This window comes from Sus scrofa, chromosome 1 (assembly GCF_054392235.1).
Source record: "Sus scrofa isolate SSC_HxYL_T2T_F1_AM1 chromosome 1, Sscrofa_HxYL_maternal_Yorkshire_Landrace_v2.0, whole genome shotgun sequence".
In the NCBI taxonomy this organism is placed as follows: Eukaryota; Metazoa; Chordata; class Mammalia; order Artiodactyla; family Suidae; genus Sus; species Sus scrofa.
Window position 1 is genome coordinate 197,603,594 of NC_139383.1, and position 21,238 is coordinate 197,624,831.

The following is a 21,238-nucleotide window of genomic DNA, read 5'->3' on the forward strand; positions in this document are numbered from 1 at the left end:
ATTCAGGCCCCTGGCACTTTCCCCTGCTAAGCTCACAGAGATATTCTTTCGGTCCCTGTAAAACATGTTAAATCAATATTAACACTGCTGCTACATAATTGTAAAATAAATCTGCTAAAAGCGAAGCTCTTCTCTGTCTTATATACTGTTTTCGTTTATGCTTAAAATCTACTTAAGAGAACTTGCCATATACTTTTTAGAGTTGGGAAACGATGAGAAAATAAACAAATAAATAAATAACAGATGTCCTTATTTGGATTCTTATCCAGCATAGCAAGAAAGACATCCAGGCTAAAAGGCAGGTTTTACTTTTTTTCACCTAGAATAATATAGTTAATACAGAAAAGTGGGCCACTGGCAAAAGCTGAATCCTTTCATGTGAAACAGAATCTTTTAAGCATACCACCCCTTCCCACCAAGCACTACTTTAAAATTTTCTTTAAGGAAAATGGAAATTAAAATTTGCCTAAAATAATCCTTTAAGAAAAGGCAAAAATGTATTTCAAATTTGAGCCAGCAATTTATTGCCCGAGTCCTGTTAAGTCTTCTTATACCACTTTCAATATGCACTTTGTTTTGTAAGACAAACCAGTTAAGAAATATGAACAATACAGATGGGAAGTATCAGAAGATTGGAATAATAGCAGAATAAAAATGGTTTCTGCAGTGACAATCGCCAGCAATAGTGAATAGTATAGTCTCAGGATTTGGGGAATAGTGACAAGCAGAGTTTTAGAGTCAAGAATTTGCAAGTTTTATTCTTTACAATAGGCAGGGTATGGAAGCAACCTAAATGTCTATCAACAGAGGAATGGATAAATATATACAATGGATTATTACACAACCATTAAAAAGAATGAGATAATGCCATTTGAAGCAACATGAATGGACGTAGAGGTTATCTAGGTAAAGTCAGACATACAAAGACAAATATAATATGATACTGCTTATGTATTGAATCTTAAAAAAAAGATACAAATGAACTTATATACAAAACAGAAACAGATTTATAGACTTCAAAAACAAATTTATGGCTACCAAAGGGGAAAGGTGGGAGGACAGGGATAAATTAGAAGCTTGGGATTAACATATATACATTACTATACATAAAATAGACAACCAACAAGGGCCTACTGAATAACACAGGCAACTCCACTCAATATTCTGTAATAGCCTATATGAGAAAAGAATCTGAAAAAGAATGAATATATGTATAACTGAATCACTTTGCTGTACACCTGAAACTGACACAACATTGTAAATCAACTATGCTCTAACATAAAATTAAAATTAAATAAAAAAGAATTTGCAACTTTGATGTCCAGTTGTGAAGCTGGACAACTTTGAGCAAATTACTGCATCTTTGCAAACCTCATTTTCTGGATTTGTAAAATGGGGCTAATACTTTTCATGGGATCAGGCTGTGGAATAAGGGCATTATGTAAGTATAACAGGATGAAGAAGTATTTATTCACCAGGATTCCAGGATATTTGAGGAAAAAATACTGGTCTGATGGGTCTGTTCTTCCTACTCTACCCTCAATTCAAGAGGAACAGCCGAAAGGTGTCTCTCAAAGAAACGTCTACTCTGGGGACCTTCCAGAGGAATCAGTGCAAGCTTGGGAGTGGTGGCATCCAAAGTGCTTTTAGAGGAAAACAGAATACCTTTGTGGCCTGGAGGTACTCAGAGGCATTTTGAAGAAGACACACAGAACAATGACCATAACAAAACATTTAATAATTAGAGTTCATCAAAATTAGGAACTTCTGTTTCACTAAAGGATACCATTAAGAAAATTAATGGGTGATCCAAAGAGAGAAACATATCTAACTCATGACTGGTATCAAAGAAATAATAAAGAACTAAGGAAACAACTTTTGGCCCCCAAAATGAGCAAAAAATTTGAACAGACACTTCATAAAATAAGATCTAGAAATGATCAATTAATCCAAACAAATGTACTCAACACCATGAGTCATCAGGGAAATGCAAATTAAAACCACAGTAAGATACTACTACAAAGCCACCAGAATGGTCAAAATAAAAGAAACTGACAATACCAAATGTTGGCAGAAATAGAACAACTGAACCTCTCTCATCTTATTGAGAGGAATATAAAATGGCAAAATACATTTGGCAAAAAGTTTGGCAAGGTTTTTTTTTTTTTTTTTTTCTGCCACACCCACAGCATGCCAAAGTTCCTGGGCCAGGGATTGAAGGCATGGCACAGTAGTTACCAGAGCCACAGCAGTTGATGACAGATCCTTACCTGTTGAGCTACCAGGAAACTCTGGCAGTTTTTAAAATAAAACTAAACATGGGCCTGCCTTATAACCTTGCAATGGTACACAATGGCATCTGTTATCCCCTAAAATGAGCATGTATATTCATAAAAACTTGTATAAGAATTTTCATAGCAGATTCATAATATCTAGAAAACTGAGCATAGCCCAGAGACTAGAGCAATAAACTGTGGAACAATGGAATACTACTCATCAATTAAAAGAAAAGAATTACTGGGGAGTTCCCATTGTGGCACAGTGGAAACAAATCTGACTAGTATCCATGAGAATGTGGGTTCCATCCCTCCCTCATCAGGTTGGGAATCCAGCATTGCTGTAAGCTGTAGTATAGGTTGCAGATGCGGCTCAGATCCTGCATTGCTGTGGCTGTGGCGTATAGGCCAGCAGCTACAGCTCCAATTTGATTCCTTCTACCCCTAGCCTGGGAACTTCCATATGCCGCAAGTGCGGCCCTAAAAAGCAAAAAAAAAAAAAAAAAAAAAAAAAAAAAAAAAAAAAAAGAGAGAGAGAGAAAGAGAGAGAATTACTGAATTACTGGAGTTCCTTCTATGGTGCAGTAGATTAAGAATTTGAGTGCAGCAATTTTGGTTGCTGTGGAGGACAGGTTTGTTTCCCAGCCAGGCACAGTGGGTTAAATGATCTGTTAACAAACAGCAAATGCTGGAGAGGGTGTGGAGAAAAGGGAAAACTCATACACTGTTGGTGCGAATGTAAATTGGTACAACCACTATGTAAAACAGTATGGAGGTATTTCAGAAAACTAAATATAGAACTACCATATGATCCAGCAGTTCCACGCTTGGGCATATATCTGGACAAAACTTTCTTTTTTTTTTTTTTTTTGTCTTTTTAGGCCGCACTTGCGGCATATGGAGGTTCCCAGGCTAGGGGTCTAATCGAAGCTACAGGAACTGGCCTACACTAGAGGCACAGCAATGCCAGATCCAAGCCACATCTTTGACCTACACCACAGCTTACAGCAATGCTGAATCCTTAACCCACTGAGTGAGGCCAGGAATTGAACCCACAACCTCATGGTTCCTAGTCATATTCGTTTCCGCTATGCCGTGACGGGAACTCCAGGACAAAATTTTCATTGAAAAAGATACATGCTGGGAGTTCCCATTGTGGCTCAGTGGTTAACGAATCTGACTAGGAACCATGAGGTTGCAGGTTCGATCCCTGACCTTGCTCAGTGGGTAAGGATCCAGTGTTGCTGTGAGCTATGGTGTAGGTTGCAGAGGCAGCTCAGATCCCACCTTGCTGTGGTTCTGGTGTTGGCCGGAGGCTACAGCTCTGATTAGACCCCTAGCCTGGGAGTCTCCATATGCCACGAAAGTGGCCCTAGAAAAGGCAAAAAGACAAAAAACAAACAAACAAAAAAAACCTGCCAGAGTTCCCATCATGGCACAGTGGAAATGAATATGACTAGGAAGCATGAGGTTGCAGGTTTGATCCCTGGCTTCACTCAGTGGGTTGAGGATCTGGTGTTCCCGTGAGCTGTGGTATAGGTTGCAGATGCGGCTCAGATCTGGCATTGCTGTGGCTCTGGGTTAGGCCAGCAGCTACAGCTCCAATTAGACCCCTAGCCTGGGAACCTCCATATGCCATGTGTCAGCCCTAAAAAGACAAAAAGACAAAAAAAAACAAGAAAAAGAAAAAGATACATGCACCCCTATGTTCATTGCGGCACTATTCACAATACCCAAGACATGGAAACAACCTAAATATCCATTGACAGATGAATGGATTAAGAAGATGTGGTACATACAAGCAATGGAATACTACTCAGCCAAAAAAAGAATAAAATAATGACATTTGCAGCAACATGGATGGAACTGAAGAGTCTCATACTAAGTGAAGTAAGGCAGAAAGAGAAAAACAAATACCATATGCTATCACATATCTGGAATCTAAAATACAACACAAATGAAGCTTTCCACAGAAAAGAAACTCATGGACTTGGAGAATAGACTTGTGGTTGCCAAGGGGAAGGGGAAGGAATGGAATGGCCTGGGAGTTTGGGTTAATAGATGCAAACTATTGCATTTGGAATGGATAAGCAATGAGATCCTGCTGTATAGCACAGGAAACTATATCTTGTCACCTGTGATGGAACATGATGGAGGATAATGTGACAAAAAGAATATATATATGTATGACCATGTCACTTTGCTGCACAGTAGAAATTGATAGAATACTGTAAGTCAATTATAATGGAAAAAATTAAAATCATAAAAAAAAATAAAGGATCTGGTGTTGTAGCAGCTATGGCATTGGTCTCAGTTGTGTGGCTCAGATTCAGTTCCTGGCCTGAGAACTTCTATACACTGTGAGTGCAGCCATTTAAAAAAATTGCTGATAAATGCAACAATGTGGGTAAATCTCAAAAACAGGCAGAGAAAGAAGCTGGAGTACACTCTGTATGTTAATAACTGTGAAGTGTCAGAGATTTACCTTATTTGTAAACTAATTTGGTTCACCTTTTCATGGATGTTGGCAGAAGTCACAGGACCTCTTGGTCTGTGACAAATGGCTGTATGACTCACAGCTACAGCAGCACCAGAGCATCAGCATTTTCTGGCATAAGTTCCTCAAGCCCAGCTACCACAATGTGACTTGAAGAGCCGAGTGACAACTGCACACACAGTGGAGACCTCAACCTGGCAAACCTGCATCCTTTAGACTGGGCAGCAAACGTGCCTGCCTGTGCCCACAAGACAGACACCATCTCTGCAATGTAAAGCCACTTGCTAGGCAACATCCTTGAAAAAGATTTCAGGACAAAGTCTATCCGTGCTTCCAGTAGCGACAGGTGCAGAAATAGAAGCAGTCCATGGAGAAGTGTATCCCAACATTGTATCATTCCACTTGCATGAAATTCGACAGGATGCAAGTCTTTTACGGTAGAAAAATTAAACCAGTGATTTGCCTCTAGTGGTGTGTGTGTGTGTGGGGGGGTGTGGTTTGTGTTAGGGAACTTTCTGAAGTGGTGTTATCCCTGTATCTTGATAGGGTTTTGGTTACATGGGTGCATGCACTTGTCAAAACTCAGTGAAAGTACACTTAAGATTTGTGCATTTCATTATAGGTAAATTTTGCATTAAAAGAAACAAGTGTAAACATATATTGAAGTCAAATTAATGATATGCATGCTGGAGCACTTAGAAGCATATATATTGTCTGCAACTTACTTTGAAAAGCACCCAAAGTAAACTGTATTAAAGGATCAATAAAAGGATGTTGAATAGATGGATAGCTATGCATAAAGTGAATCAAATGTTAATGGTAGAATCTAGCTGGTGTGTATACAGGTGTCTGCTGTAAAATTCTTTCAGCTTGCTATATTGTTTGAAATTTTCATGAAGTATTGAAAAATGAAATTCAAAAGAGTAACAAGAAAACAAGAATGAATATGAAGATCTGGCCCTTCTAAATTAAAGAACAAAGAAAACCCATAAAAGGAAAAAATTGAGATGACTACATAACTTTTCAACTTGCACATGTGCAAAACATACCCCCTCACCCCCACATATCTGCATATAGTCTTATGTTGAAAAATTATGGAGTTCTCATAAATCAAAAAGAAAATGTTTAATACCAACCGAAAAATGGGCAAGGGTCAAGAACAGGCAATTCACAAAGAAGGAATGCAAAAGTTAATAATCTATCACAGAAGTTCTTGTTGTGGTTCAGTGGCTTAAGAACCCAACTAGTATCCATGGGGGCGTGTGTTTGATCCCTGGCCTTGTTGAGTGGGTTAAGGATCTGGCATTGTCATGAGCTGCAGTGTAGGTTGCAGATGGGCTCCAATCTGGTATTGCTGTGGCTGTGGCGTAGGCTGGCAGGTACAGCTCCGATTCAACTCCTAGCCTGGGAACCTCCATGTGCCACGGGTACAGACGTAAAATAAATAAATAAATAAATAAACCTATTATAAACGAAATGTGCAACATGACTAGGAATCAAAGAAACACAAACTAAAACATCAGTAAGATGCCATTTTTTGCCAAATTAATTGGCAAAAAGCTTTCAAATGATTGCAACTGGTGTTGGTGCTGACATGAGACTGGTTTAACTGGCCAGACTGTATGAGTTTGAATCTCAGCTCCTCCACTTAAGCTGTCTCAATGTCCTCCGTTATAATATTGGGGAAATAATAGTATCTATTAAGTTATTATACTACATTTCAGCAGTGTATCTGGGCACAGAGAGTAGGACAATAGTCTGAAGAAAAAAAAACCAGTATGTAGATGTGCGGAAGGTCGGAAAACAGAACTAACAGGGTCCCAATTATGAACTCAGTCCCTGGGGGAAAGATTCTGTTCTATGGTGAAAAAAAAACCAAACCCTCAGGTATTCTTCAGATAAATACATGACTAATTTGTTTACTCAGGTGTCTAAATGTAAAACTGATGTAACACTCTTAATTTTCCCAGAAGTACACCATCTACAAGAGCTAACAGAAAGGAACATGTATCTTTCAAGAGAGCTTTACAAAGTCACATTTGATTTTTTTCCTTCATAAACAAGACAGAAAAAAAATCATCAAAATAATTTCAGCAAAAGACTTTTGGACCAACATGGTTAAAGCAAACACCACAAAGAAAAGAAGACATTTTAAAAGCTTGGTTTTAAAAATCTTTAGCAGCATCTCAGACCTGGAGAAATCCCAGGACAGTTTCCAGGGTCACCTTTCTCCCTGTGATCACAGTGGCTCTGAATATCAAATGCTAGCATCTCAAAGGCCACATCTTCCTACCTCTCTCAAGGCTGGGGACACACGTGGTTGGGGAATCTGCACATGGGCTCCCAGTTAGAATCTCAGACACCTTCTCCCTTCCCTGGAAGTGCCTGGGCTGCTTTTAACTACACTTTCCTTTCTTCCATACCTTCAGGACATAATTTTCTCTTGCTTCTGATTTATTTATTTTTTTTTTTGCTTTTTGGGGCTGCACACACAGCATATGGAGGCTCCCAGGCTAAGGGTCAAATTGGAACTACAGTTGCTGGCCCATACCACAGCCACAGCGTCACAGCATCTGAGCTACAGCTGTGACCTACACCACAGCTCAGGATAATGCCAGATCCTCAACCCACTGAGCAAGGCCAGGGATCAAACCTGCAACCTCATGGTTCCTAATTGGATTGGTTTCCGCTGCACAATGGGAACTCCACACTTCTGATTTTTAAAATTGGTCCACTCCACTTAAAAAATGTAAGTCTAATGCCTGATTCAGCTCCTCTCCTCCCATCATAGACTAGACTTGGGGCTCACAGGGCTTGGTGAGAGGTGTGGTGTAGGGGAGGGGGTCTGCTTGCAAGACTCCTCCTCTCCCAGCAGCATCTGAGGGTACCAAAGTGAACCAGAACAGCATTTAGAGACAATACCCACTGTCACCCAGATTCTGCCCCATCTGCCCTCCTCCCACCTCAACCCTGAAGGAGCTGGGTTTGGATGGGGGAGTTTCCTTTCTAAGTATGTTCATGAGGAAGGAAGCCTCTCTGCCCTGAGGAGCACCCATATCTTCCTACAACTCCTCCCCTCCACTATTTCCTGTAGGCCAGAGAATCACAGCATGTTTTCCACAGCCTCCCAGAGCCTTGGAGAAGCAGATGCAGTGGGGAGAGGTTGGCGCCAGCATTCTCCTGGAACCACATGTCCTGGCTGGCCCAGGCTGTTCCCGTGGGCCTTTCTAGACCAGCTCTAGACCAACACAAAAGCTCAAATTCCCCACATCCCACCCCCATCCCTGCCCTGACCCATCCCAGTCCCTCAGCTTCGCCTAAGTGCCTTCCCAGCCTCTCCCCTGGCAGCGACACTAAGATGATCTGTGGCTTGAGTAAAAGCCCTGTACCAGTCACCCCTTCTGGAAGGATCCCTCAGTCACTAAGACAGTTCTCCAGGAGTCCTCTCACCTCAGTTGACTTTGAGAAAGAATGTTCCCTCTCTCTTCTCTCTCAAAGATCTTGTGGGCAAATTCTGTGGCTCCTTAGTTAGCTGCTTACTGAAGTGGGGGCATGGAAGTGGGGGAAGTATCCAGCCCTGGGTCACAGGAGGCTCAGGGGATATTTAGCACCATTTGTTTTGAGCTTTAGAACTTAACTGTCAGTCAGAACCCAGCAAAAATTCCCATTCTGTATTCCATGTGACATGTATATTTGCTCCAGAAATTTGGATAGAGGAGTTATAAATTATATATACAAGAAGAACCAGATTTTCAAAATTCTGTTAAAAAAAAAAAGGTGGGTAAGGTACATCTTTATGGAAAATAAGGGGGAACAGTATCATTATTAATTCTGAGCAAAGAAAAAGTCATTGACTAGACCCCTTGGCCTTCTACCAGTGGGTCTCTGGTGGCATCTATGGCTGGATTTGCCTTGCCCGGCGGATTAGAAATCCAAGGTCACAGAGGATATCAAGTACAGGCAGGCATGGCTTTGGAGAAAGGTTTAGGCCTTTAGTTGATGTGCCTGCCAGAGATTAGACCCAAATAGATTTTTGGTGACTTTGAGTGGATTTTAAGAAGATTGCAGAGAATGCCCTTTGGTTAGAAATGAACAATTATAATACATTTTTGGCTTTGGGCATCAGTGGTAAATGGGTGATTTTTCTCAAATAGCACAAATAATACCTTTTTCAGTACTAAAGTTACATTTTTAAGTTGTTTTTGTTTTTGTTTGCTTTTTAGAGCCACACCTGTGACATACGGAGGTTCCCAGGCTAGGGGATGGAATCGGAGCTACAGTTGCTGGCCCATGCCACAGACACAGCAATGCCAGATCCAAGCTGAGTCTGGGATCTACACCACAGCTCATGGCAACCCCGGATCCTTAACCCACTGAGCAAGGTCAGGGATTGAACCCGAAACCTCATGGTTCCTAGTTGGACTTGTTTTCATTGAGCCAAGATGGGAACTCCCTGTTTTTACGTTCTTTAAAAAAAATTTATTCGAGTTGATTTATAGTGTTGTGTTAATTTCTGCTGCACAGCAAAGTGACTCAAACCACATGCACATATGTATGTATATGGTTGATCACAGGATATTGAGTATAGTTTCCTGTGCTCTATAGTAGGACCTTGTTGTTTCTCCATCATATATAATAGCTTGCCTCTGCTAATCCCAGATTCCTATTTTATTTTATTCAGACTGAATATTTCCAAGCAATCATATACTTCTTTACACTCCCATCCAGGATATACTAATCATATCACACTATTAATTATTTAGGGTTATTACTACAAATTCCAACAGGTGTTGTAGGATATAATATAGTTGACACGCTCAAAAGCTATTTGCTATGAGCAGGCTCTTTGCCCCAGACACTAAATAACTGCCAAATTCACAACTTTTTTCAATTGTTTGTTCCTTAAAGACTTTTCTGAAATATTCCTTATGACCCTCCTCGCTGCTACATACTGTCCATTAGAAGCCCTTATAATCAGATGCTTTCATCTTTGTGCTTGGAAACTAGATAATCATGTGCATTTGAACTGCATGATAATCAAGAGCAAGTTATGAGAGAGGAATATTCACTATAGAGTATCTGAGCACATCTCCAGGAAAAAAATTGCATTATCTTCCCCGCAGGTGTCATCAAATTTGGCTGTTCAGGGACCACTGATGGTTATTTCTTGGTTCTGACTCTGCTTAGGATGGATGGGGTTAACTGATACCTTTTTGAGTTCCAGATAAATAATACTGAACCACAGTTTCCAGGTAGAAATTAGACATCGTGAGGAGGCATTAATTCTCATGTCACTGGGTCATTCTTTCAATTACAAATCTAGATGAAAATAGTCAGTGCATCTTTGAAAATGCCTTCATGTTACTAAGGAGTCAGTTACTTATTTACCTGGCCCATATCTTGAAATTAATTCCTAAGGCTATTTATACTATGTGGGCTGTCTCTGGAGCCTCACTTTAAAGGATGCTATTTTCAGCATGAGCGCAGTCGTTCAGGGCAGTATCCTGGGGTTTTCAGTTCAAAAAATCAAATTAGTACAGCTGGGCCGATTACCAAAACCCATTAGAAGACTCTGGCTGCCTTTTTAACAGCTCCCTCTTCTCCTGCACTCTTCCTGCCTCAGAACTATGGATGTTCAGCATGAGAGCCTTTTTTCTGAATTGCTTTTGGCACAGGCTGCAGGCAGGCAAGCATGCAGTCAGAAGCTCATCTGGGATCAAAGTTATAAGACAATGTTGATCTTGGCCCCAAAAGTCAAAAGGAGTGTTCCATTTTGGCACAAGACCCGCTCAAACCCATGTCAAGGATAGTCACTTATTTTCCAGGGCTTCTCATAACCTCCTATAATGGTAAAATTGGGGGCCTCAATAAAAAGAAATGATAAATTATTTATCAATGATATTTTCAGACTTACTAAGAACTATTTTCCATCTAGGTTTGTTAGGGACTGAACTGTGTCCCTCCCCACCCCCCCATCCCCCACCTCCGTGCGCCCCCCCCCCAATTCATATGTTGAAGGCTTAACAATCCACCCATCTCCAGTACCTCAGAATGTGACTATATTTGGAAATAGGCTCTTTAAAAAGGTAATTAAGTTAAAATAAAGTCATCTGGGTTCACCTTGATCCAATATGATTGGTGGGTTTTTTTGCCTTTTCTAGGGCTGCCCCCGTGGCATATGGAGGTTCCAGGCTAGGGGTCTAATTGGAGCTGTAGCCACCGGCCCACACCAGAGCCACAGCAACGCGGGATCCGAGCCGTGTGTGTCTGCAACCTATACCACAGCTCACGGCAACACCGGATTCTTAACCCACTGAGCAAGGCCAGGGATCGAACCCACAACCTCATGGTTCCTAGTCAGATTCGTTAACTACTGGCCACGACGGGAAACTCCTGATTGGTGTTATTCTAAGAAGCTGATTAGCGCAGACTCAAACAGAGGACTCTGTAAAGACAAAGGGAGAAGGCTGCCACCTGCAAGTCGAGAGAGACCTCAGAAGGAACCAAGCCTGTTAACACCTTGGTCTTGGGGGTCCAGCGTCCAGAACTGTGAGAAAATAAATTTCTGTTGTTTATGACCCCCAGTAGATGTTATGGCAGCCCTAGCAAAATAATGCAAAGTTTCACTGGTTCAAAATCCACATCATCAATCAAAAGATACAAAAGATACAAGAAAGCTCATGACCACAGCAGTGGTACCAAGAATAGTATTTGAGTTAGAATTTTATTTTAATTTTGTTATGTATGTATGTATGTATGTATGTATTTGCTTTTTAGGGCCATACCTGTGACATATGGAATTTCCCAGGCTAGGGGTTGAATTGGAGTTGCAGCTGCCAGCCTACGCTACAGCCACAGCAACTCCAGATCTGAGCTGCATCTGCAACCTACACCACAGCTCATGGCAACACAGAATCCTTAACCCTTTGAGCAAGGCCAGGGATCAAATCCACATCCTCATGGTTACTAGTCACGTTCATTATCACTTAGCCACAAGGGGAACTCAGAGTTGGAATTTTAAAATATTTTTTGCTTTAATTGACTTTGTTTAGATATTGCTTATATGTAGGATTTAGAACTCCTCATGATTGGTCCCTGTGAAATAGGTGCTCTTGGAACAAAGATGTTCTTTGTTCTACTCCAAACATGAAATATATTCTTTACTCTGAAGACCTCTCTCATCTTCTAGAGCTCAATAAGGCTTCTGAATTTCAAGTTCTGTGTTCCTTCTTCCTCCTCTAGGGTCTGTGTGCTATTGAACTAACCCTCTCTTCCCAGTATTAGCTAATTAGCCTCTCCTGTTATTTCCTTTTTTCTTTTTTCTTTTTTTGGTTTTTAGGGCCGCACTTGTGGCACATGGAGCTTCTCAGGCTAGATCCGAGCTGCATCTGTGACCTACACCACAGCTCATGGCAACGCCAGATCCTTAACCCACTGAGCAAGGTCAGGGATCAAACCTGCAATCTCATTGTTCCTGGCTGGATTTGTTTCTGCTGTGCCACGAGGAAACTCCTCTCTCCTGCTCTTTCCTACATCCTTTCTTCTCCATTCAAAGAGAAGACCCTCCTTTGAGATGACTTTTCAGTGCTTTGGATTATCTATTTTATTGGCCTTAACTTAGTTGCCAGGAATTAATCAGCTATTAGTGATAGAATCCTTCATTATGTGAAGAAAGAAAAAAACTCATCAGTGTGCTGAAATGTAATTTCCGAAAAACATAAATAAGAGACCCTAATTTGAGAAAAAGATATTTTCAACAATATGTGAAGACTGAAACAGCTGTGCATTTAGATGAAAATTGTGAAGATATAAGAATTGTCACAATGCAAGTCCAAGGAGTCATTCATATGGACTTGCTCCTAGAGAGGGGTGGTTCTCAATTTGAGGTATGTTTTGAGGGAATGTTTAGAAAATTCTAATAGATCTCATTCAGAGACATCCTGAGGTTATTGGTTTGGGGTAGGGCCCATTCACCGATACTTCAAAAATATATCAAGAATTTGAAAGAGGGGTTACTAAAGAGGAAAAGAGAGAGAGACAGGAAAAAAGTTACTGAAAAGGATACAAAGAGATTACAAGAAAGACTCAGAAATAAATGGGGGGGGCATATTTTGTTCCTAACTACTATGCAGGACCCAGTACTCTCTTTGCAAGCAGAATTTGGGATAAATTAGGTTTGATTGCAGCTAAGAGCATCATATTAAGACTTTGGAAAAACAACACAAATTGTTGCATTGCAGAATGGATGTTCTCTTTAACTGTGGCATCACCATGAGACAGCTTTATAAATTACAGGGTACAATGGGTTATTTTGATGAGATTACAGGTTCTTTATATTGCTTACTCAGACAGTGATAATAACAGAATACAACCATGTATGTTTATAGTTTCTATTGAAAAAGCCCTTAAAGACAACCAGGAAGAAATAAATGATGATTGCATCTCTGAGATGTTTTTTCCTCTATAATGAGGTAGGTATCACCCCTTAATCTGAGCAACCATATTTGGATGTCAAGGTAGGTGAGATTCCATCTAGATGTAACAAATGATGTGCTATCCAAATGAAACCCAGTTTTCCCACTATTCTTCCCACTGGGTAATATCTATTTGTTGATTTGTTGAGGTCTTCAAGTGACAAATACTTAGAAATTCAAGCAGCATTGTGAGTTATTAGAAAGGGTTCCTCATTATTTACCATTGTAAATTAATTTAAAAATTTTTATTCTCAAATCTAATAGAAAAGAAAGAAGAAGAAAGCTGGTTAAAATAGTGCCATGGCAACGCAATACTTGGTACCAGGGAAAGCAACTGTATATAGGGACTTTGGCTGAGATGACATCAAAGTTGCTGGGTGCATATTATTTGTTAGTCAACTACAATAAAGGCTATCTTTACAAAGATATTAAATGAAAATACAGCATTAAGAAAAACATTGTTTTCCTGTGCTTCCCTTTTCTCCATTTGAATATCCTGTGTTCTAAATTCTGCATATTTCAAAATGCACTACTTTCCTCTCACTCCAGTTTCCTTTCTCTCTCTAAATTCTTAACTTCGATAGCATCATCCCTCAGTCAAATTAGAAACCTGCACACAACCATCAACTCCTCTCTTTAGCTGATTCTGCTTAGTCTACATCCCTTCTCTAGCTGATTCTGCTTCCTAACTTCTTCTGAAGTCTCTCTCACCACTCCCCAGTCCACTGCCACTGGCTTCCTTCAGGTCCACATCTTATTTACCTGGAGAATGGCAAGTGTCTCCTGATGGGGCGTTAAGTCATCTCAAATGCACAAATACTTCTAGGAAGGAGGCTGTTATTGAAACAACAACATAACAGCAGCACCAATGAAAAACTCCCTCTGCCTGACTTCACTTTCCTGTCCCTGCTCCCCAAGCCATTTCCCCATGATGTTTCCAGAGGTGTCTTTGGAAAATAAAAATTGAGTATATTGCTTAAGACCTTTCAATGCTTTAAAGATGTACTTGAAATTTCTTAACATTCTGACTACTGCCTCCCTGCCTACACTGGATAATTACATTTATCTCTCAAAGGAGACATGCCCTCTCACACCTCATGTCTTTGCACGCTCCACTGGCTCTTTCTAGAATAGTCTTCACTATTCCCTCTCTCTAACCCTAAACTCCCTCTCTACCTCAACTTTTAAGCCTAAAATAGCATGTTACTACCTGGCCTAGCCAGCGTCTCTTAGAATGAGTTAGTTGGTTCTTCCTGTCAATAGCCCTAACACTGTACAAGTCCTCATTGTAAGTTGTTCACTGGGCAACAACTACAGAACACCTACTATGTGCTAGATGCTGGCAATACTGTAGCAAGTAAGAAAGGCAAAGTTCACATTGTCATGCAACTAAATTCCAGAAGAGAGAGAGAGATAATAAACACAAAGAGAAAATTATATAGTGATCTAGGGACAGAAATCCAGGGATAGATTGAGAACACAACAGGAGATGAAAAAGTGGAGACAATTTAGCACATCTGGGGATTTATTTATTTTCATTCTTGTCGTCTAGGTTGTGACCCACAGAAGCTCAATGACATCTTATTTATTGATGTAAATGAGGGCACAGCACAGTATCTGGCTTATAATAAGTGTTGGATAAAAAAAGAATTTGGAAAAAAAAGAAGGAAGGAAGGACATGAAAAGACAAAACCTCGTATTCAGTTTCTGCCACACCAGCTTTTGGATAACATACTAAAAAGGGAGGCAGAAAGCCTAAATGCTCAAGTTAGCAGATTGTATAATCTCACTATGATGGACTGATACTGAATTTCTTCTTACATACTGAAGGTCCAAGGGAACTGCAGTCTGCAGCCAAGGATGGGAGTTCATGGGTAGGAAAGGATTTTATAAATGTTACAGAGTCAGATCCAGAACATATTTGGGGCACACGTAGTGATGGGCACGCTATTTGGGAAAATTAAGAACATGGGTGCTGATTATCATACTAGAGCATGAATAATCAATAGAAAAATTAAAGCTTATATTGAATATATAAAAGTAATATTAATTGCAAGCATTTATGTGAACTGATGACCATTTATGTTTAATTATCTCACAGCGCAGTGATAATTGTCATTCACACACGACTACATTTTTAGGATTACCTTTGTTTATTACCTTATCCAACTCATATTAATCTAGTGCCTGCCATGTTAAAGACACTCAGTTGGGCTCTGTTAGGGGCTATGCTTGAGTTTAGAAAATAGGCCCCATTCCCTTAAGGAGTTACAATAAAACAGGAGAGAAAAAATACTAATATTATATGATGTAAAATGTAACAGATTCTTTATAAGAGATAATCAATGCTAAGGAGTGGCAGGCCATACAAAGGAGGTCCTATGGAAGATCAGTCTTGATGTGGTAGGATTTGGTCAGATAAAGATGGTGGAAGAAGTTGGAGTTCACATCGTGGCTCAGTGGTTAACAAATCTGACTAGGAACCACGAGGTTGTGGGTTCAATCCCTGGCCTCGCTCAGTGGGTTAAGGATCCGGCATTGCTGTGAGCTGTGGTGTACATCGCAGATGCAGCTCAGATCCCACATTGCTGTGGCTCTGGTGGCTGCAGCTCCAATTAGACCCCTAGCCTAGGAACCTCCATATGTTGCAGAAGCAGCCCTAGAAAAGGCAAAAAGACAAAAAGACAAAAAAAAAAAAAAAAAAAAAAAAAAAAAAAAAGATGGTGGAAGAAGTAAATACTGTCTTTCTTTGCAGGTGACTTTTTTTTTTTTTTTTTTTTTGTCTTTTTGCTATTTCTTGGGCCGCTCCCACGGCATACGGAGGTTCCCAGGCTAGGGGTCCAAACGGAGCTGTAGCCACCGGCCTACACCAGAGCCACAGCAACACAGGATCCGAGCTGCGTCTGCAACCTACACCACAGCTCACGGCAACGCCAAATCCTTAACCCACTGAGCAAGGGCAGGGACCGAACCTGCAACCTCATGGTTCCTAGTTGGATTCGTTAACCACTGCGCCACGACGGGAACTCCGACATTATCTTATACATACCCGATCCTGAAGACACTACACAAAAATCTGTTAGAACTAATCAAAGAATTCAGTAAAGTTGGAGACTACAAAATCAACATGCAAAAATCGGTGGCACTTCCTATATTTGAAAAAGAAAACAATCCCACTACATTAGCATCAAAAACAATATAATACTTAGGAATAAATTTAACCAAGGAGGTGAAAGATTTCCTACTGAAAACTGTAAGACACCAATAAATTAAAGAAGACACAAATAAATGAGAAGCTATCATGTATCAAAAAACAGAATATGGCTAAAATGTCCATACTGACCACAGCCATCTATAAAGTCAATGTAACCCCTATCAAAATTCCTGTGGCATTTTTCACAAAAATAGAAAAAACAATCCTAAAATGTGTGTGGAAACATTAAAGACCTTGCATAACTAAAGAAATCTTGAGCGAGAACAAACCTGGAGGCACTTTGATTTCACAAAGTAGAATGGTGCACCACTGAGTGGTGGTTGCCGAGGGTTGAGGGAGGGGAAATTGGACAGATGTTGGTCAAAGGGTACAAAATTTCAGTTATATGAGATAAATAAGTGCTAGAGAGCGAATGGATAGCATGTGACCAGAGTTAACACCACTGTATTGTGTACTTGAAAGTTGTTAAGAGCTCATTTTAAAGAGTCTCACCAGAAAAATGTGAGTAACTACGTGAGGTGATGGATGTGTTAACTAGGCTTACTGGGGTCATCATTTCAATATATACATATATATCAAATTATTGTGTGTACACTTTAAACTTATATAATGTTACATGTCAATTTTATCTCAACCTGGAGAAATAAATTTTTAGAAAATAAAAAAAATAAAGAAAAGATGGTTGGATAAAAGGGTATGCTCGAATGAAGAAAGTTTAGATGTGGGACACGATGGTGTATGTACAGAAAACTACGAAGCAAATGGTCTGACAGAAAAGTAAAATAAAGGGGTGAAAGAAGAGGTAAGAATGGAAACGTGGATTGAGATGAGATCATGAAAGCCAAGTAAAGGTTTTTATTTTGTATACTCCCTTGTCAATTTCTGGGAAAAAAATCAGTGAATATCATTTGGAATTCTCTACACTAAACCCAGTAAGGTTTTCTTATTCCCAATCAATCCTAGTATAAGAAAGTTCCACCTTGGAAGGATTCCTAAGGAAATGCTCATACATGGAAAGTCCACTTAGTCTTTACTAAGTAGCTGCCATCCAGCCTTGTAGTCTCAACATCAAATTATCACCCATTGTGCTATATATGGGTGGTAGAACCACTGAAAAATTCTTGCACACGTATTGCCTGTCTCTTGTTGTTTAACAATTCTTTTTTCCTTTTTACAGTTGCATCTGCAGCATACGGAAGTTCCCAGGCTAGGGGTCAAATTGGAGCTACAGCTGCAGGCCTACACCACAGCTACACTGGATCCCAGCCACAACTGTGACCTACACCACAGCTTACAGCAATGCTGGATCCCCAACCCACTGAGCAAGGCCAAGGATGGAACCCACATCCTCACAGAGACAATGAGTCCTTAACCAGCTGAGCCATAAAGAGAACCCCTCAATTTTTAATTTGTAACCATCTTACCTTTCAAAAAAGATGTTGAAATAGCTTCTCATTGTTTGGAAATACAGTTTGCCTGTCATTAATCCATTTTGGTTCACCACTTACTTTGACAAATTTCCTAGGTCTGAGTGTTAAATTACATTCACTTCCTATCTCAAGAGATTCCCTGGCCCCTTCTTGTGGAGAGGGATCAGAATTTCTCTTTTCTCATACCAGAAAACCAGCAAGGAGACAGAACCTAACTTTCATTTATAACCCAAAAGACTGGCCTGTAATAGACACAGTTACTCATTTTTCATACAATTTCTATGTAAATCTCCACCTCCAGATGGAGCCAGTGGCCTAGGAAGCCACAGGAAACCGAGACAAGTCTGAGATGAATGCTTCCAGAAAGGCCCATTGCATACACAACTGTACCACACAATTTTTTATAACTACCTATTGGAGTAAGCTAAACATGACAAAGTAGAAAATACTATATGCTTCATCATTCCAAAGACTATTTTATTAAGTAAAAATGTTTTCAGCAATGAACATGAAAACTGGTTTTGCTTCTCTAAGAGCAGACCATTCCAGGAAATTAAGTACAGGCAGTTTCATAGTGCTTCTTCTTCTTCTTCTTCTTCTTTTTTTTTTTGTATTCAACTCTCTTTAAAAAATATGTATACTTTGCAAAGAGCTGAACTTGCCAAATGAGTTGGGCATTAAGACTAAGTTTATGTAAGGGAAGTGTTTTACAACAATACAATATTGTTCATTCCTCAACATTTTTCTCAGTGTGTGAAGGTTCTCTGCCCACTCAGGATTCCAATTTGGATCTTAGCATGGACCAGACACATGTCCTTTCCCAAGAATTTTAAATATAATGTATTTTTTTTCTGTGAATAATATTTTATTTAGTCATTTGTTTATAACTGAAACTCTGGGAATTCAAAATTAATGTCCTTGCCCGTGAGCTTCTTATAGACACCAGAAAATGTTTCAATGTTGTGCTCCACGTAGTTCTGCTGTGCTTTGTCCAAATGGACCTTGAAGAGTGGCTGCCATCCAGCTTCAGGCGGATTCTCTTGCCCACAATCTCACTTGGGAAAACCAGGTCCTCCAGGATGGCATCGTGCACAGCTATCAGGGTGCGGCTTCTGGGACGCTTCTGCTTATTTTTTGTACGGCTTTTTCGAGTTGGCTTAGGCAGAATTCTCCTCTGAGCGATGAAGACCACGTGCTTCCCGCTGAACTTCTTCTCCAGCTCGTGCACGAGCCGCACCTGGATCTTCTGGAAAGACTTCAGTTGGGGAACCGGCACAAAGATGATGATGGCTTTCCGACCGCTGCCCACTTTGATTTTCTTGGTGGCCGTGATGTTCAGCTTGCGCAGCTGGGCCTTGAGGTCCGAGTTCATCTCCAGCTCCAGGAGGGCCTGGGAGATGCCGACTTTAACTCGTCCGGCTTCTCGCCATTGGGCTTCACGATCTTTGTCCTGGACCTTGACGATGCCGGCAACACTCGTTGCCGCCACAGATGCTTGTAGGCCTGGGAAGAGGCCTAGATATTGCGAGAGTCCTAAATCTGATGTATTTTTGATGCTCAGACCCAGAGTCAAACTTCAGAAAGAAAAGTATTTCATCCAGTTCAACTCCTTCATTTTTAAAATTCCTTTAAAAATGTAGAACATAACACAGATTTTTAAAAGTGCACAAACTAAGGATGTAAAACAATATTTACAAAGTAAATACCATGTAATCACTTCCATTGGGAGGGATTGAGAAGCGCTGCTTGTGTCCCCTCCCAAACATCATCTTCTCCCTCTAAACAGAACCAACATCCTTAGTTTTCCTCATAGTTTGGTGACCTAAGTGTGCATCTCCAAATTCTAAGGTTAAGTTTTGCCTGTTTTTTGAACTTCATGTAAATGTAATGATATAGCAATTTTTTTTTTTTTTTTTTGTCTTTTGTCTCTTTTGTTGTTGTTGTTACTATTTCTTGGGCCGCTCCTGCGGCATATGGAGGTTCCCAGGCTAGGGGTTGAATCGGAGCTGCAGCCACCGGCCTACGCCAGAGCCACAGCAACGCGGGATCCGAGCCGCGTCTGCAACCTACACCACAGCTCACGGCAACGCCGGATCGTTAACCCACTGAGCATAGGGCAGGGATCGAACCGCAACCTCATGGTTCCTAGTCGGATTCGTTAACCACTGCGCCACGACGGGAACTCCTGATATAGCAATTTTAATGTGCCTTGCTTCTTTCATTCCATGTAACGCTTGTGAGATTCACACATTTGAGGAAACCGTTGTGTATTTTTATCACAATAGTATTCCATTGTATGACTATACTATAGTTACTTATCCATTCTAGTTTTGTTTTGTTTTGTCTTTTCTAGAGCCACACCCCAAGGCATATGGAGGTTCCAAGATTAGGGGTCCAATCGGAGCGGTAGCCACCGGCCTACATCAGAGCCACAGCAATGTGGGATTCGAGCCGCGTCTGCAACCTACACCACAGTGTACAGCAACGCAGGATCCTTAACCACTGAGCAAGGCTAGGGATCGAACAGGCAATGTCATGGTTCCTAGTCAGATTCGTTAACCACTGAGCCATGACAGGAACTCCTCCATTTTAGTTTTAATAGACTTTTTTTTTCCATTTGGAACTATTAAAAATAATGTTGGGAGTTTGATAGGAGTTTCACAGACTCTATTAATCAATTTGTGGAGAATTAACATCTTTACACTATTGAGTCTTCCAATCTATAAACCTAGTATATCTTTCCATTTATATGAGTCCTGTTTTAATTTCTGTCAATAGTATTTTACAGTTTTCTGTGTAGAGGTTTTGTATGTAATCTGTTTGATTTATTCTTAGATAATGCCATTGCGAGTGGTTTTTTTTCATTTTCTGCTTTTTGCTGATATATAAAATTGCAATTACCTAATTGTATATTTATAATATAGCATCCCTGAAAAACTCTCATATTAACTTATCACATGAAAATAGTATTTTATTTCTTCCTTTCTAATCCTCATATCTTAATTGCTTTTTCTCTTCTCATTTCACTAGCTAGGATCTCTAGTATAATGCTGAATAGACGTAATCCTTGCTATTCTCAATTTCAGAGCAGAGATAAAGCTCTAAACATTTCCTTATTACTATATTTGCTTCAGGGTTTTTGTGTATATTGTTTAACAGATTATGAACATTTAGTTTCCTATTTCCAGAAGGAATTGGTTTTTTTTGAAAATGATGAAGAGATGTAGAATTTTATCAAATAAACTAAATTGATAGTCAAAACGCTTTTCTAAATACTTATACACTTTCAAAAAATAAAAGGCTTAGACAGTTTTACTGGCAAGTTTTATCAAACCTTTACAATAGTA

At 40.1% G+C, this 21,238-nt stretch overlaps 1 protein-coding gene and 1 pseudogene across 2 annotated transcripts in view; both read right to left on the bottom strand.

Moving 5' to 3' along the window:
- Window positions 1-21,238, bottom strand: part of SLC35F4 (solute carrier family 35 member F4) — a 263,750-nt gene that overhangs the window by 100,099 nt on the left and 142,413 nt on the right. The window lies entirely within an intron of this gene.
- The window catches only part of LOC100737723 (small ribosomal subunit protein eS7 pseudogene), a 50,837-nt pseudogene continuing 48,333 nt past the window's right edge, over window positions 18,735-21,238 (bottom strand).